This window comes from Patella vulgata, chromosome 4 (assembly GCF_932274485.2).
Source record: "Patella vulgata chromosome 4, xgPatVulg1.2, whole genome shotgun sequence".
In the NCBI taxonomy this organism is placed as follows: domain Eukaryota; kingdom Metazoa; phylum Mollusca; class Gastropoda; family Patellidae; genus Patella; species Patella vulgata.
Window position 1 is genome coordinate 30869822 of NC_065882.2, and position 19571 is coordinate 30889392.

General features: G+C 34.7%; 1 protein-coding gene across 1 annotated transcript in view; it reads left to right on the forward strand.

Moving 5' to 3' along the window:
* Positions 1-19571, forward strand: part of LOC126817155 (zinc transporter 7) — a 118653-nt gene that overhangs the window by 71545 nt on the left and 27537 nt on the right. The gene's annotated exons all lie outside the window — the stretch shown is intronic.

Consider the following 19571-nt stretch of genomic DNA (forward strand, 5'->3'; position numbering starts at 1 on the left):
GGATCATGGCACCTGATTGTACGAAAAATCTTTTTTTTTATCTTGTGGACACTCTAAGAGGTCACAATTTTCATCCGATTTTGATGAAACTTGAAATGCATGTTTATAACCCAAAGATCTTGGTGTCTTTCAATATTCCTGAATTATGGCAACTGATTGTTTCGAAAAATCGTGTTTTTAGTTTGTGGTCCCTCTAGAGTTCACAATTATTACCCGATTTAAAAGACCGTTTAAATATGTCACCGTTTCACCATAATGAAAGTTGAGTTTGAATTTTGGAAAAATCAAAACGAAACTACCTGACAAAATGGCCACTCTTTGTACTTAAATCGTGTAAAGGTATGTAATAGGAAGGTTGTGGATCCTCTAGATGTCACAGTTTTTATCTGATTTTGATGAAACTTAACATATATCATCGTAATGTCGGTTGAGTTCAAATTTTGTGAAAATTGAACCAAAAATATGGTATATCAAGGTTGTGCACCTCTAGGGGTTACAATTTTTATAGTCCAGTCAATTTATGAAAAAAAGGGGGTCAACCCCCCAAAAATTGCAAGAAAAGGTTTTTTGATGGTTTTTGGTTACATTGGGAGTACTGAATGACATCCTAATAGTTTACCAAAATTGGAGTACTGGAAAGTCCCAAATTTTGAGGGTAACGTTCAGGTTTTTAAGCGATTTTCCATTAAAAGGTACAACTTCAGACATATATCACCAACACAGTGTTTAAAATTTACGTCGGTCCGTCGGCCCAGCGCCGATAAATAACTTGGCGGGCCGACATCTTCTTGTCGAGAAGAATATGTGTCATGGATATTTTGTTCACGGTTCTATCAAATTCTCCTTTGAAAATATTAATATTGTCCCTATTTATATCCGTAATATATTTCATCCAGATATTTAACTGTATTTCATTATCGGAAATGAAAACAAAATTGTCCACCGAAAGAAATTATCGTTGTAGGAGTGAGGTCGTGCTTGCAAATGTCAGCACGCTCCCAGAGTTCGGCAGAATATTATTTAACCATTTTGATCAAGTGTGGAAAAGATGAGTGTGTGTTCCGATAGTATGCCTTACTTACTGTCCTATTTGTCTTCATCCGAAATTGAATACACATGCATAATTCGACATATCCATATTCCTTCAATGGAGAGATCCAAACACGTATGCTACTTAACTAGGTCAGTCCATCTACAGTACTGTTATGAATCCAAGAATAAATATTCATGTGATATAGATTCTTTTGTCTTGTAAAAAATGAAATTGAAAAAGCAGAGATGAAAATTCCCTGAAATTCTAACTATCGGTAACAATATAATTCCATTGAGGTAAAAACGAGTGGCCTTTCCCGCCATTCTTTCTAACTCTCATGATTTAATAGCAGACTTGATTATCAAGTCTATTTCTTTAATGACGATTTCACTACCGTAATGTAATTGAGACCCAAGTCTTTGAAAACAGGCACGTACAATATATCATATAGAAAGAATAACAAAGAGTTTATGGTTTCATAAATATGGACTATCCCAACATTTGACATCAGGTCAGTTTAATAATGATAAAAAATGACGTGTCATCTGCCAAACAGCACTGATAGTTTACTTTCATTTTAAAAGAGGTCACGGTCTTTCAATTCACAGTTCCACACGTCATGATGAATGAAACAAATAAAATGATTGTTGCTACCTGACAGTAAATTTAACAAGTTTATTGAAATGTAAGACATATTAATCTATGTCTGGTAGGACCTTAACCCCAGTTTTATTTCATTTCATTTAAATGCCCAATATTTTCTGTTAATTCTTGGAGAGTGTAAAGGGCCATTTTAATCCGTAATCTTCAGATTTCTATGTGAATGGAATTTCAAGCTATATTGTCAGTACTAATAGACCTATATATAACCATTAAGATTAATACAACTACAAGTAAATATTTATTTATTACAGAAAAAATAAATATCAAGCCTGGGGTAAAATAGGGGTGGAATGATTTTTATCTTTCTATACACCAAGTATTAACATTAAATCCTTCAAAAGTTAAACTTGTAATGTGTACAGTCAATCAATATTGAATACATATTTTAACTTTTAAACCTGTCCCAAATGGCTGTAGAAGACACCTACGGAACATAGAACTTCAAGGCATTTGGTGTGGGGTAGTGTACGTGTGTTCTGTTAATATTTATTGGGCCCACAACTTAATGTTAGGACCTACAACTTTCATGAATGGTGTCTACCAGCGGGTCCTATTGGCCTACAACTTTTCTTGACGAATTTTATACACTGCACCAACATGTTCGGGGCTATGCTTTGTTTCAATATGCACCCAGGTGATACATATGGATGAGTGGGGGTGGGTGTAGTTCATTACTGATGGGCAGTATTCTGGTGAAGGTGGTCACTGTGCATTAAAAGTCCAATTCCAAATACATGTAGGGGCCTTTTAAAGAAACTAATTTGCATACAGACACTACAGGAAAGGCGAAGTCGACAATGTAAAATCTGATTTTTATACGGCCACATTGAAATGTGGTCGTATATTGTCATCGCCCCCGTCCGTTCGGCGAGGTTAAAGTTAATATCGGATTACTGCTAGAGTTATGGCCCTTAATCACTTCAAAAAATCTTGTGGATGCTCTAGAGGTCAAAGTTAATATATGGTTAAGGTCATGCGACAATGAAGTCTATTCATTTTCAGCGATTTCCGATAATTACTACCAGAGTTATGGCCCTTGTTCACTTCAAAAAATCTTGTGGACCCTCTAGATTTAGATGGCTAGAAAATAAATTATGGTGCGCCGAAAATCTAGTATATGACGTGAGTCCAAAAGTAAAAGCATTGAAATAATATAAGTGGTCCAAAAAGAGCCTCAATCTTGAAAAAAAGTTGAAAAATCCTTAAATTACTGAAAACGCTCTTCTATTTTTCTTTCTTTGGAAAACAGCTGAATGGATTTTTTTTTAAACTTCTTGTACAGAAGGTTATGTAACCAAACAACTTGTCAAAATTATCCCGACAATCATCCAAAAACCGGAAGTAGTCGAAAACTTCTCTTATTTCCTTTCTTAAACTTCTGTTACTTAGAGTCCTAACGATGGTCTAGGGTGTGAATCCAAATTTAAAAGCCTCAATATAGTATAAATGGTCCAAAAAAGGCCACAATCTTTGAAAAAAGTTGTATATTTTCAAAATTTTCAAATTTGACCTACATTTTTGGATATCTGAAGGAAATTCCGATTCCAGTAATATAACTTTCATTCATAGTTATCACCCTTTATTTTTCGAATTTTCTGCCCATTTTGTGAGTCTGAGTTTCATTTTACGGCCGAAGCGACGTTTCTGAAACTTCTGGAACATGAAGTTATAGTCCATAACCAACTGAAAGCTATTTCAACAAAGTTTCCTTAAACACGGAAGTGGTCTAAAAAATGTCCGATATTTTGAAGAAAACGCAAAAAAATGGGTGCTTTTGGGAAAAACGTGATTTCTCAACCCGATATCAACGGATTAAAGAAATTAAGGTATTGTTGGGTGGCCGGGGGATTTGACTGTCATATGATACCCAATTCACACGAGTGCTATGACAGGGCAGCAAAATATGACATGCTGAAAATCAAGTATTTTCTGATTTGGAGTGTTTTTGGATGCCTATATCTTGAAACTACTCCAAGGATTTTTCTTAAACTTTCCCTATTGAGAGTCCCTCCGGTAGTCGTGTGCATGAATCCATCCAATAAGACTTTGAAATGTCTGGAATGGGTAAAATAACGGACTGAAAATCGATAAAAGTTGAAAAATCGTCAAAGTTTAGAAAATGCTCTATTATTTCTTTATTTTAACTGATTTAAAAAAAAAAGTTATACATTCAGATAGCTGTCCTAAATTCGATTCTAACCATGTATAATATGTATTGAGTTATTGAAATTTAATTTTCGATATTTTGACATTTTGATATTTTTGACACTTTTGAACATAGGATTTCTCAGGGGGGGGATATTTTATCTGATCAGATATTGTAGTATATAATAATAGAGCCCTGCTACCATTCAAGTTCCTAAACCGGTTGTTAAAACTATCTTGACAATGATTCGTATACCGGAAGTACAAAAAATTTTGCGCTCTTGCCAAAAACCTGAATTCTTCGTCAGATATTAGCGGATCGAAACAATTAAAGTGACTTTGGATAGTCCCATGAAAGGACTATCTTATGGCATCTAAATGATACGAAATCGATGGTTAGGAAATAAATGATGGTACGCAGAAAATCTAGTATTTTCTGTTTTGGACCTTACGGCTAGCCCCCGAATCCATTCACCTTTTTTTTAAATTGTCTGTATGTTTGTGTTTTCCTGAGTATGATGTCCTGTTCGTGTACTTGTTTGGGGTGTTCCCACTTAGCCGGCAGGCTTTGATTTCAAATTTTGCCGCTAATCCAGAGTTAATCCTAGAACAATGGTGTTATAAACTATATATAGTCCATATCTTTTTTAAGACTAAAACTGTATTGATTTTGACAAATTTAACTTTTATTAAATAACATTAAATAGCTTACACATATAAAAATATATTGATTTTAACAAATTTAATATTTATTGAATAACATTAAATGATTTACACATATAAAAATGCATTACAATTTACACATTTAACTTTTATTAAATAGCATATTGGAGATAAAGCGAATATTAACCTGAACGTTTGCCATTTTAAAATAAATATAATTTCGACACAGATCGACCATCTATTTATATTAATATAGTGAATTGAATTCATGTTTGAAATCATAACGCCGGCATGAACTATGTTCAAAATGTCATTAATTAGTTGGTTAATAAATTTTATTAAGAGGGATTAAGAGCTCATTAACGCTGAACACTAGTGAACAGTTCTTGAGTAACTACTTTTAAACAGACTATAGTTTTAAGATCAATCAAAGGATTAACAGTCTGCCGGCTAAGTGGGAACACACCACTTGTTTTTGTGTAAATTTTGTGTGGTGCAGACTCCTGCACTTACTATTAGACGCCCTTTTTCTCAAAAACTACGCCTACGATTTTTCTGAAACTTTTTTTACTCAAATACATATCTGTGGTCTGGAGTGTGAATCCAAAAATAAAAACATTGAAATAATATAGATGGTCCAAAAATGGCCTCAATCTTTGAAAAAAGTTGAAAAATCGTCAAATTATTGAAAATACTCTTTTATTTATCTTTTTTTCCATAAAATACTCAATGGATGTTTTTGACACTTCTGTTACAGGAAGTTAAGTATCCACTTAACTCATTAAAGTTATCCCAACAATGATCCAAAAACGGGGAAAAAGTCGAAAAAATATCCAATATTTTGAAAAAAATATTGTAAAAAGTAAAAAAAAAATGGTGCTCTAGCGAAAAAGAACTACTACGCCAGATGTCATTGAATCAAAACAAATAAGGTATCAGTGGTAGCTTTAAGAATGGGCTATTATTTGACATCCAAATGATACAAATGCAATGGTTAGATAATAGATTGTAGGACGCCGAAAATGTAGTATTTTCCTTTTTAGAACCTATTCAGATACTTTTAACTCCAAAACTACTTTTATGATTTCTTTTCTTAAACTTTTGTTACTCAAGAGTCCTATAAGTCCAGATTAGATAAACACTAATTTCTTGTCTGCAATATCAGTTAGGTGGAAGCGTACGTCAAGTAAAACTATTTCACACACAGAGCGTTCTTAATTAATTTATGGCTCCTGACATCCAAATGGTACAAATTCACTTGTTAGGCAATATATTATGGGACGCTGAAAATCTAGTATCTTCCTTTTTGGAGCCTATTAAGACACTTTTATCTCCAAAACTGCTCTTATTTCCTTTCTTAAACTTCTGTTACTTAGAGTCCTAACGGTGGTCTAGGGTGTGAATCCAAATTCAAAAGCCTCAATATAGTATAAATGGTCCAAAAAGGGCCACAATCTTTGAAAAAAAGTCGAAAAATAGTTATATTTGTAAATCTGCTTCTAATGGTATAAGGGAGATAACACATAGGCATCAGACTACCAATTATTTGCTAAATATCGTTAAATATCTTCTAATTTTCCTTTCTTTTAAAAACTGTCCAATGGATCTTTCTGAAACTTCTGGTACAGGAAGTTAAGTTCCCATACCACTTGTTAAATCTATCCTGACAATGATCCGTAAACCGGAAGTTGTCGAAAAAATATTCGATATTTAAAAAACCCAGTAAAAATCGTAGCTCTTTTAAAAATCGTGATTTCACAGTCGGGTGTGACAGGATCAAAACATCTAAAGTATCGTTTGGTAGCTCGATGAATGGTCTATTGTATGACACACTTCCTGTCTGATTCCTGAAAGCCGGTTCAGTGCTGCTTGCAGGTCTAGTTAGGCTTTCACCTTCGGTGAAAGACTATTGTTATTACTAAGATTAATATTATTAGGCTTTCAGACTTTTGTCTTTACTAAAATTTCGTCTGAAAGCCTATTGAGATTACTAAAATTATTATTATTATTTACCGCGGGAGCCTATTTCTCCATGATCGGAAACAGATATCGATCTGGAACCAAATTTTCTATTTGGAAAGCATGTGGTGGTTACTTGATAAAGTATTTTTGAAACTTCTGCGCAGATCGGAAGTGGTCGAATTTTGAACGGTAGCAATAAATCAAAAAGCGACCGTGGTTTCGCCAATTCTTTACCTATTTTAAAACAATTAACATTTTTGGAAACCCTGAATCTTTTCCGAGACAATGGCTATCTCACATTTTTCAATTTCGAACATTCATCTATGGCTTTTGTCGTTCGAAATTTGAAAATTTTAATTTTTACAAAAAACTTTTTTATTTATGAATATTTTTTAGTCGTGTTTTACACAAAATCAACGAGTCATCTGACTTGGGCAAAAATGTGAATTTTTTTTGTCTCAGTAATTTTCCTTGGCCGCCATTGGCTAATTCAGTTTTTCAGTCCTAGATTAATTATTTATTGCTCGATTTGTATAAAACAAATTTCATATTCTCCGTTGTCTCAATTGTCATTTTTTTTGTTAGCAATAGAGTTATCTGTAGGCACCGGAAGTGGCTTAATTTTACCAAAAACTACAATTTTGACAGTAAGGTACCATTTTTCGAAAGCAAATATTATTTTTTAAAAAACTGATATAACGAAAAGAGTGTGCCCTTTAAAGGCGCACAAAATGTTGGGCTCGTTTTTTTTAATTTCGATTTCATTTTCGAGCAAATTCGATTAAGAGGTGAAAAAAGGTGTCAAATTGACCTATTTACAACCCATTCAGGCTTTTCAGATTTTAAAATATTTCTACGTCACATTTATAAACTTGTAGCTATAATCCATACGAAGAAAATGTATGTTAAAATTAGTTTGTAATGTAAGCAGTTACCTAGAAATGGGCAATTTTGCATAAGTCACTGTTTTCGTTATTTTGCCTGTAAAATAGTCAATTATTATTGGATTTTCACAAAAGTGACTCCATTTGATTCAAAAAGCATGTATGCGTTGTATCAAATTGATTACAATTTAAAATTGACACCGGAAGTGACGCCATTTTGTCAAAAAATGCATTTTTAACTTTTAAAATCAATATTTTTTTCAACCAAGAATTATTTAATATGTATTAATAATTTTAACTTTTGGTTTACATTCACATATTAATAAAATTCATACGGTCATATAGATTTAACAAAATTGTTTCTTACTTGTTAAGTTACGGAGAAATAGGCGATTTTCAACAGGTCACTTTTCAAGGTTTTTGGTCCATAAAGGGGTGTCAATTATTATTCGATTTTCATCAAATTCTCACTGTGTGATACCTAATGCCATTTACAATTTCATACAAGTAATTTAAGATTTTCATTATCACCGGAAGTAACGTCATTTTGGCAAAAACTGTATTTTAAGCCTTCAAAACAGATATTTTATTCAAATGAGTCTGATTTGTAATGTTTTTAAAATTATAATATTTGATTCCAATCAACAAATAGATTGAACCCATACGATCATACAGATACCAGAAAATGGTTTCTAACTTGTACGGTTGCAGAGAAATAGACGGTTTTCTACAAGTCACTTTTCAAGGTTTATGGTCTATAAAAGTGGCAATTATTATTCGATTTACTTAAAATTTTCACCATGTGATGCCTTATGCCATTTCTGATTTCATAAAACTAATTGAACATTTTCATTATCACCGGAAGTACTGTACACTTACATGTAACAAATGTATAAAATGAATTGATATTGCTGGATTTGGTTGATTCGGCGTCCATTTTATTTGATGTGTGCAATGCTTATGTGGAAACCTGTTGAATGGTTTCATTGGTACCGGAAGTGACATATGTTTAGGGTAACGAGAATGGTCCAAAAACCGGAAGTAGTCGAAAAAATATCCGATATTTTGAGAAAAAAAACCCATAAAAAGTAAAAATGGTGATCTTGCGAAAAAAAGTGATAACTACGTAAGATTTCAAAACAACTAAAGTGTCATTGGACGATCGTATGACATCTAAATGGTAAAAATTCGCTGGTTAGGCAATATATAATGGGACGCTGACAATCTAGTATTTTCATTTTTGGGGACTATTCAGATACTTTCATCCCGAAAACTTCTCTTTTTTCCTTAAACTTCTGTTACTTAGAGTCCTAACGGTGGTCTAGGGTGTGAATCCAAATTTAAAAGCCTATATATAGTAAAAAAGGGCCACAATCTTTGAAAAAAGTTGAAAAATCGTTATATCTTCTTCTAATGGTCTAATGGTATAAGGGAGATAACACATTGGTATCAGACTACCAAGTTTTTGCTAAATATTGTTTAATATATCGTTTAATTTTCCTTTCTTTTAAAAGCTGTCCAATGGATCTTTCTGAAACTTCTGCTACAATGATCCGTAAACCGGAAGTAGTCGAAAAAATATTAGATATTTAAAAAAAACAGTAAAAATCGGTGCTCTTGCAAAAATCGTGATTTCACCGTTGGGTGTGACCGCATCAAAACATCTAAAGTATCATCTGGTAGCTCGATGAATGGGCTATTGTATGACAAACTTCCTGTCTGATTCCTGAAAGCCGGTTCAGTGCTGCTTGCAGGTCTAGTAATTATTATTTTTTTCCGCGGCAGCCTATTTCTCCATGATAGAAAACAGACATCGATCTTGCAAAAATCGTGATTTCACCGTCGGGTGTGACCACATCAAAACATCTAAAGTATCATTTGGTAGCTCGATGAATGGGCTATTGTATGACAAACTTCCTGTCTGATTCCTGAAATCCGGTTCAGTGCTGCTTGCAGGTCTAGTTATTATTATTTTTTTCCGCGGCAGCCTATTTCTCCATGATCGAAAACAGATATCGATCTGGAACCAAATTTTCTATCGGGAAACCATGTGGTTGCTACTTGAAAAAACAATTTTGAAACTTCTGCGCAGACCGGAAGTGGCCGAATTGCGGGGGTGCATAAAAATTAAAAAACGGCCATAGCTTCGTCAATTCTGTACCCATTTTCATACAAATGACATTTTCAGAAACCCTGAGTCTTTTCTCGGACGATAGCAGTCGAAAATTTCGAAACTTCGTCGCTGACTTCTAGAGTTCGAAAAATGAAAAATGTTGTTTAAGAGACAATTTTTGTTATTTTTCAAAATTTTCAAATTTGACCTACATTTTTCGATACCTGAAGACCATCCGATTCCAGAAATATAAGTTTCATTCCGAGTTATCGCCCTTTATTTTTCAATTTTTTTCAAATTTTCTGCACATTTCCCAACCCATATTTTTTGGAAAGGATAAATCGATAGTTCTGAAAGTCATGGAACATACTCAGACCGCTGAATAAAGCAATTTCAAAAACGTTCTGGAAACTAGAAGTAGTCGAAATAATGAAAGATATTTCGAAAAAAATGGGTGTTTTGGGGAAAAACTCGATTTCTCCTTCCAGTATCAATGGATTAAACAAATTAAGCTTTCGTTGAGTGGCCCGAGGAATGGACTGTCGTATGATGCCCAATTTATACGGATACTATGACCAAGCAGCAAAATATGACTCACTGACGCGTTTTTGGACGCCTGTATTTGAAAACGGCTCCAGGGATTTTTCTTAAACTTTCCCTATCGAGAGTCCCTCCGGTAGTCTTGTGCATGAATCAATCCAATAAGACATTGAAATGTCTGGAATAGGTAAAATAACGTACTGAAAATCGAAAAAAAGTTGAAAAATCGTGAAATTTTGGAAAATGCTCTATTACTTTATTTTTTAAACAATTTTTTATAAAAAAGTTACACATTCAGATAGCTGACCTAATTACGATTCTAACGATGTATAATATGTATTGAAATATTTAAATTTAATTTTCGATATATTGACATTTTTGCATTTTTGGCACTATTGAACTTAGGATTTCCCAGGGACATTTTATCTGATCAGGCAATGTAATATATCATTACATAGCCCTGTGGCGATTTGATAAGCCAATCCGGTTATTAAAACTATCCCGACAATAATCTCCATACCGGAAGTATTCAAAAAATGAAGAAAAAAGGTTTAAAAAAATAGCGTTCTTGCGAAAAACTTGATTTCTCCATCAGATGTTAGTGGACCAAAAGAACTAAAGTATCGCTGGATAGCCCTATTAATGGACTATCATATGACATCTGAATGATACGATTTAGATGGCTAGAAAATAAATTATGGTACGCCGAAAATCTGGTATTTTCCGTTTTGGAGCATTTTGAGACGCCATTTTCTCGAAAATGAAAATTAAGTTTTTTCTTAAACTTTTTTTACTCAGAGTCCTATGGGTGGACTATGGCGTGAGTCCAAAAATAAAAGCATTGAAATAATATAAGTGGTCCAAAAAGAACCTCAATCTTGGAAAAAAGTTGAAAAATCCTTAAATTACTGAAAATGATCTTCTAATTTTCTTTCTTTGGAAAACAGCTGAATGGATTATTCTGAAACTTCTTGTACAGAAGGTAAGGTAACCAAACAACTTGTTAAAGCTATCCCGACAATGATCAAAAAACCGATATTTTGAGGAAAAAAAATAAAAAAAATGGCGATCTTGCAAAAAAAGTGATTACTACGCCAAATTCCACCGAATCAAAACAACTAAAGTGTCATTGGATAGTTCGAACAATGGACGATCTTATGACATCTAAATGGTAAAAATTCGCGGGTTAGGCAATATATAATGGAACGCTGAAAATCTATTATTTTCTTTTTTAGAGCATATTCAGACGCTTTTATTTCGAAAACTTCTCTTATTTCCTTTCTTAAACTTATGTTACTTAGAGTCCTAACAGTGGTCTATGGTGTGAATCTAAATTTAAAAGCCTCAATATCGTATAAATGGTCCAAAAGGGCCACAATCTTTGAAAAAAATCGAAAAATCGTTATATCTATAAATCTGCTTCTAATGGTATAAGGGAGGTAAAACGGACTGTCCAATGGATCTTTCTGAAACTTCTGGTACAGGAAGTTAAGTTCCCCAAAATATTTTAAAATTATTACAAAATATTAAATAGCCACCGTATGACGTTAAGTTGAAAAAAGGTTACAAATCGAGAAAAAATGACTTTCTTCCAACGCGGGCAATGGAGCTGTGACACCTAATAGGACTGACAGGGTTTCGATTCCGAGGTTGTACGTGACAGAGAGTAGGGTCGCCCGTCCAACCTCGTGGGTTTTCTCTGGGTCCTCCGGTTTCCTCCCAGTACTAAAGATCCCTACGCGCAAGCGAATTATTGAAATAAAATTGAAAAATGTGTTGGTCCAAATATGACCTAGTTTGTGTCTAGTGGATGTTAAACCTCTCTCTCTTTGACCATGTTTGATAATGGGAGCTTTCTGCTTACTGGGGTTTTGAGGGTTTTTTGTTCTTGGGGTTTTAATTTGGGGCCTCATCTAATTGCTTATATTGCCTTACAATAAAATAAACGGGTGGGCCGCAGATATATTTCCCATGCAATGAAAAGAAATCGAATGAAAATTATTTTTGTGAATGATAGTATGTTTAAATTATATAACCCGGGCCATTGGCAATATTATCATTATTCCAAATATATCTATATGTCGCAATAGATCCCACAACGTAGCTCTAATCAATGTTTGTTAATGTCGTGATTTTAAGTTAGGAGAGGGTGACAGCTGTCCTAAGTTAAAATTGATTTTAGTTAAAATTGTCCCTAAAATAGTTTTGTGAAACGCCAGTATTTTAAGTTAAGATACAATTTTAACTTACAATATTATTTTAGTGGATTTTATCTAAAATGGTTAAAATCGTTTTGTGAAACGCATCTATCTTAAGTTAGGGTGGAATTTTAGTTTAAGACGATTTTAAGGTGATTTAAGTTTTTGTGAAACAGGGCCCAGATGTTTACACTACTTGCGTACAGGGGCGGCCATTTTGTCTGACAGTTTTGGTCTGATTTTCACGAAATTCAAACTTAACATACATTACAGTATTTTGTGAACGCATCAGTAATTGCTTAGCTAGTACAGAAAACAAAATTCAAGGCATTCTGACCTACTTTTTTTTCGATTTTCTCAAAACTTTGACCCTTAATTTCTCCAATGATACTGTGGAAGTTAGATTAATGAGTTCTACTTACATTCCAAATTTCATGAAAATCGTACTAATATTAAAGAAGTTGTCAATTTGGTTTTACTGCAAATGATGAGTTGGGTTCATTTTAAATAATTCTAAACCAATGAATGATTCTTTTGGAAATTTGAGGCAGAGAATTTGATATATTTACATGGTCGAATAAGACCGGTGCAGACCTTTTTCACTGATAATCATAAGCCCTTCTTTATCTTAGTCCAACATACAGCTATACAAACAGATGAGAATAGTATAAGATCATGTTTTTAAACACACTAATACTATAATGACTATATACACAGAAAAAGATTGGCAAATAAAGCTTGGAAAAATGCCCACATAGCAGTTATATGTCTCAATAGCAGTTCATCTGAATGCAAAATTTGGATGTTGACCAAATTTAATCTCTATCGTGTTCACAAGCTTTTCCAGACAAATAATATATATCTGTAACAGAAAATCTTTGATTGCTGAAAATCACAGGGTTTATCCTTTCCGATTATAAAGCTTGAACTGCGTTAAATCTGTTAAAAACTGCAGTGTCTTACATGCTACCAAGATTTTCAGGAAGAGGGGGGGGGGGTCCAGAACAAAATGTCACAGAAAACTGAACATCAATAGGATTCATCCTTTCATGACCCCAACACTTCAAACTAAATTTGAAACAAACCTGTTAAAGACTGAAGCCATTATCATGTTAACAAGTTTTCTGAGAAGGGGAGGAACTATGGAATTGAGGGTCGCGGTGTGCTGAATATCAATGGAGTACATCCTCTCAGGATCAAAATGCTTCACTTTAAATTTGAATGAAATACTTTAAAAACTGTTAACGAGGTATTGGGGAAGAGGGGTAGCTCTGGAATGGAAGGTAGCAGAATGCTGAATATCGACGGGGTTCTTAATTCCTCTATTCCAATATGAAAAACAATTGTTAGAACTGTGGCCTCTTTCCGTAAAAAAGGGGGTAACTTTGTCACTAAAAATCGATAAGGGTCTGTTTCTCATGACCCCAATGCTTCACAATACAATTGAAAAATATAGGTTGCCAGGCAACGAAACATACGCCCACAGCAGCTAAATCGTCCGAGCGGTCGACAAGGGTTGTCGCATATTTAGTCCTTTGTAGGTAATTGGGGAGTCTTTACAAGCCAGTTCCATACAGATCAGATTATAATTTTTGTCGTTTCTGGGTTCACAAGTTTCTACAAACTGAAATAAGGGCCCAATATCATGGATTTAGCTGTTCACGTTATAAAAATTCATTGAAAATCAATATACTTGTTCGTCTCAAGACCTTAAACTCTGTGTATCAATCTGAAGTCAATCTGATGATAACTGATGATAGCTATTTTCCGAACGTCCGAAATTATCCGACAAGGAATATGCCCAATTACGTATTACGAAAACCCATAATTTTATAGGAATATTACTGGCATAAATTTGAATACCATACAGGAACTAAATATGAAAAATAGCGAGGTGTTCTTATTTTTATTACGCACAGATTTTTTTGACATTTTATAAAGAAGAAAACGATTCTTATTCAGGAAGTTCTGCATTCTTTTGCTGCCGTATAAACGAAGACACATAATTTGTAGGAATATTAGACCTACTATTGTGAATTTGATGCTGAAGCAGGATCAACAAGCTTTCATTCAATGTATTACAAAAATGAGTTATTTTGTAGGATTGTTACTGAAATAAATTTGAATACCGTACGGGAATTAAATATTAAAAATAGCGAGGTTCACCTGTTTTTTTTTATTAAAAATCATGTGTCGACAAAATATTCAAATCCCGTGATTTGAATATTTTGTTCTCACATGATTTTTAATTGTGGTATGAATCCGTCTGCTGAAATAATGATAAGAGTTATTTCTCTTTATTTTCGGTAAAATGTCCGACAAGAAAATTTTTGAAATCCCATCACTACTCTAGAGCCTTCAGAAAATTTTTCAAAGTGATCAAGGGTCATAACTTTGGCAGTAATTATCAGAAATCGTTGAAAATCAATAAGATTCTTTGTCTCATGACCTCAAACACTGCATATAAGTTTAAAGTCAATCAGATATGAACTATAGCCTCTAGAGTGTCGACAAGATTTTATGAAATGATCAAGGGCCACAACTCTGGTAGTAATTATCCGAAATCATTGAAAATCAAGAGACTTCTTCATCTCGTGACCTTAAAGACCCAATACCACTGATGTTGTAACTGAATAATATGTCCCAATCTTTATTCTGGTCAACAAATTGTACTATTTTACAATAATCCAATTAATTGATGATACAAATTTCATCTTAACACACCTCATTTAAAAAATTGGAAAAATTCAACTAAATGATTTGAAAAGCCCGACATATAGCTTTTCAAATGTGACTTGGATTTAAAAACATTTTTGAACCCTTTGGACAAGTAAAATAGGATTTAATGTATAATTTACACAACAGGTAGGACACTAACACATCTAGTACTTAGAATAAGGCTATTTTTTATTTTCTGCAGCTGTCAAGCCAGCAAGAGTGTTATTGTCCCTTTAAACAAACACTATGTATAAATTTAAAGTCAATCAGATATTAACTTTAGTCTCCAGAGCGTCCACAAGATATTTTGAAGTGATCAAGGGCCATAACTCTGGCAGTAATTATCGGAAATTTCTAACCAGCGGCTGCCAGGCAGGATACGCCCACATTTTCGAGAGATGGATAGAGAACAAGCTAAAAAGAAAGTGATTTTTCCTACAATCAAGGGCCATAATTTAGGAAATTACAATTCGATATGCGCAAATATCGAAAGGAACCGAGATCTTTGGGTTATAAACTTAGATTTCAAGTTTCAACAAAATCAGATAAAAATTGTGACCTCTATAGGGTCCACATCCTTGATATACCATATTTTTACGCTATTTGAGAACGAAGGACGGCCATTTTGTCTGTCAGTTTAGGGCCAATTTTCACGAAATTCGAACTCAGCCGTCCTTAGGGTGTAACGGTGATATAATAATAGTTTTTTTTAAATCGGATAAAAACTATGACCTCTGTAGGGTCCACAAGTTAAAAAGGCGATTATTTGTACAATCAAGGGCCATAATTCAGGAAGTTACGGTCCGATATGCGCTAATATCGAAAGGAACCGAGATCTTTGGGTTATAAACTTACATTTCAAGTTTCAACAAAATCGGATAAAAATTATGACCTCTATAGGGTCCACAACCTTGATATACCATATTTTTACGCAATTTGAGAACGAACAGCGGCCATTTTGTTTGTCAGTTTTGGGCCGATTTTCACGAGATTCGAATTCAGCCGTCCTTAGGGTTTAACGGTGATATAATAATATGTTTTTTTAAATCGGATAAAAATTATGACCTCTATAGGGTCCACAAGCTAAAAACGCGATTTCTCGTACATTCAGGGGCCATAATTCAGGAAGTTACGTTCCAATATGTGCGAATATCGAAAGGAACCGAGATCTTTGGGTTATAATCATACATTTCAAGTTTAAACTAAATCGGATAAAAATTGTGACCTCTAGAGTGTTCCCAAGCTAAAAACATGATTTTTTTGTACAATTAGGGGCCATAATCCATGAATTTACAGTCCGATACATGCCAATATCGAAAGGAACTGAGATCTTAGGGTGATAAACCTATATTTCAAGTTTCATTGAAATTAGATAAAAATTGTGACCTGTAGACTGTTCACAAACAATTGTGGACGGACGGACGGGGGCGACGACAATATACGTCCACATGAAAATGTGGGAGTATAAAAAGTTGAGAATTTGCATCATGGAACACATGAAATTTGTTTTATACATATCAGTCAATAAATAATTAACCTAGAATCCATAAACTGAAATTACCAGCAGCTGCCAGGCAGCATACGCCCACATTTTGCAAGAGATGGATAGAGAACAAGCTAAACAAAAAGCGATTTTTCGAACAATCAAGGGCCATTATTGAGGAAGTTACGATCCGATATGCGAGAATATCGACAGGAACTTTCGGTTATGAAGATATATTTCAAATTTCATCAAAATCGGATCAAAATTGTGACTTCTAGATGGTCCACATACTTTACACTATTTGCTTAAGAGGGGTGGCCATTTTGTCCAGCAGTTTTGGTCCGATTTTCACGCCTTTCAAACTCGACCATCACAAGGGTGTAACAGTGTTATACTAAAACGTTTTTTTTAAATTTGATAAAAATTGTGACTTCTAGAGGGACCACAAGCTAAAAACGCGATTTTACGTACAATCAAGGGCCATAATTCAGGATGTTATAATCCGATATACGCAAATATCAAAAGGAACCAAGATTTGTGGGTTATAAACATGCATTTTACGTACAATCAAGGGCCATAATTCAGGATGTTATAATCCGATATACGCAAATATCAAAAGGAACCAAGATTTGTGGGTTATAAACATGCATTTCAAGTTTTAACAAAATCGGACCAAAATTGTGACCTCTAGAGGGTCCACAACCTTGATATACCAGATATTTACACTGTTTGCGTACGAGGGGGGCAGGCAGTTTTGGTCCGATTTTCATGAAATTTGAACTCAGCTGTCATTTAAAGTGAAACGGTGATATACTCAAACGTTTTTTTTAATTGGAATAAAATTGTGACCTCCATAGGGTCCAGAAGGTAAAAATACGTGATTTTTCGTACAATCAGGGGCCATAATTCAGGAAGTTACGGTCTGATATGCGTGAATATCTAAAGGAACACAGATAAACTTACATTTCAAATTTCAACAAAATCAGATAACCAGCGGCTGCCAGACAGGATACGCCCACATTTTCGAGAGATTGATAGAGAACAAGCTAAAAAGAAAGTGATTTTTCCTACAATCGAGGGCCATAATTCAGAAAATTACAATTCGATATGCGCAAATATCGAAAGGAACCGAGATCTTTGGGTTATAAACTTACATTTCAAGTTTCAACAAAATCAGATAAAAATTATGACCTCTATAGGATCCACAACCTTGATATACCATATTTTTACGCTATTTGAGAACGAAGGGCTGCCATTTTGTCTGTCAGTTTTGGGCCGATTTTCAAGAAATTCGAACTCAGTCATCCTTAGGGTGTAACGGTGATATAATAATACGTTTTTTTAAATCGGATAAAAATTATGACCTCTATAGGGTCCACAAGGTAAAAACGCGATTTTTGTACAATCAGGAGCCATAATTCAGGAAGTTACGTTCCGATATGCGCGAATATCGAAAGGAACCAAGATCTTTGGGTTATAAACTTACATTTCAAGTTTCATCAAAATTTGATTAAAATTGTGACCTCTATAGGGTCCACAACCTTGATATACAATATTTTTACGCTATTTGAGAATGAAGGGCGCCCATTTTGTCTGTCAGTTTTTGGCCGATTTTCATGAAATTCGAACTCAGCCGTCCTTAGGGTGTAACGGTGATATACTCAGCCAAATTAAAAACTTGACACTCAGGATTTTTGGGACTAGATTTTTAATATTTGGTTTAAGGCACCTATTTTTGTGTTATGTTATGCACAGACGACCTTGACATCAACAGAAAGCAAGAATATGTCTCGCCGAAAGTCCTTGACATTGATAACGTTAGTGATGTCACAGTACCCCTCAAAATGAAATTCACAGACTTGGAGAACAATCAGAATAAAGTGTTTAGTAACAGTTGTGGCCTCCTCTAGAGTCTCGTACTGCCACATAACGTGTTCCATGGATCTCAGAACATTAGTAAACACTACCCGAGGAAGATGTCGCCACTGCTCAGCAAGAGCATGTTGAAGGTCCTGCAACGTCAGTGGTGGATTCACTTGCTGACGAACACGTCGACGCAGTTCGTCCCAGATGTATTCAATAGGATTAAGGTCGGGGCTAAGCAACGGCCAATCCAGGACTTGGACACCAGCATTTCTTAAAAATTCTGGGTAGCAATTGCTGTATGGGGTCGAGCATCGTCTTGTTGAAACGTTAATCCAGGCCCATGTCTCTGCATAAACGGAAGAAGAACAGGTTGCAAAATCTGATCCCTGTACTGGACAGCATTTAAGTTCCCTTGGACATCAACAAGAGGAGAACGTCCATGTGCACAAAAAGAACCCCAAACCATGATGCTGCCGCCACCAAATTGGTCAACTTCTCTGACGCAGACTTGTGCGTAACGTTCACCTCGTCTCCGTTACACTCTGACCCTGCCATCGGCAAATCTCAAACTGAATCGAGATTCGTCACTAAAGACAACCGAATTCCACTGTCTTTGAGTAAAACGTATGTGACGGTTACGGCGATGAAGAGGTGTCAATATTGGTCCATTATAGGTCCTCCGAGCTCGAAGAACAGCAACTTGCAAGCGATTTCGAACAGTTTGTGCAGTTACCCTTCCACCAAACATATCTCTACTTGTGGAGGTTGCAGTGACAAATCTGTTTCTAAGATGACGTAATCGTATTGCTTGATCTTCCTGGAGTAACGTCACACGTGGCGCTCCCGCCGTTGGGCGGTCGGCAATAGTTCCAGTTTGCAGCACTCTCATTCTAAGATTAATTATTGTCTGGCGTGAACAATTAAAGGCTCTTGCAACAGTGACCACACACTGACCAGCATAGAGCCTACCTATAGCACGTCGACGTTCTACATTTGAAAGGCGCAACATTTTCTAACAAAGATGAAAATAACAATTTTAATTTGTTTTTCCAGTTCAAGTTACGTGTGCGTGTTCAGTTTAAGCAAACTTGCATCGATTGACCTCACGAGTTTGTAGTTTGCACGTGTTTTTCAGGTTTTTCATCTTTATATGCTCAAAAGTCATGTGATCCACGTGACTTTACAATTTTATTAAATTAAAGGCTTCTTACTACTTACTATCATTAGAAAACACTTTAAAAAATTTTTGACTTAACAGAAAAAATTTTTTGTTGAAATTCATCAGTGTCAAGTTTTTAATTTG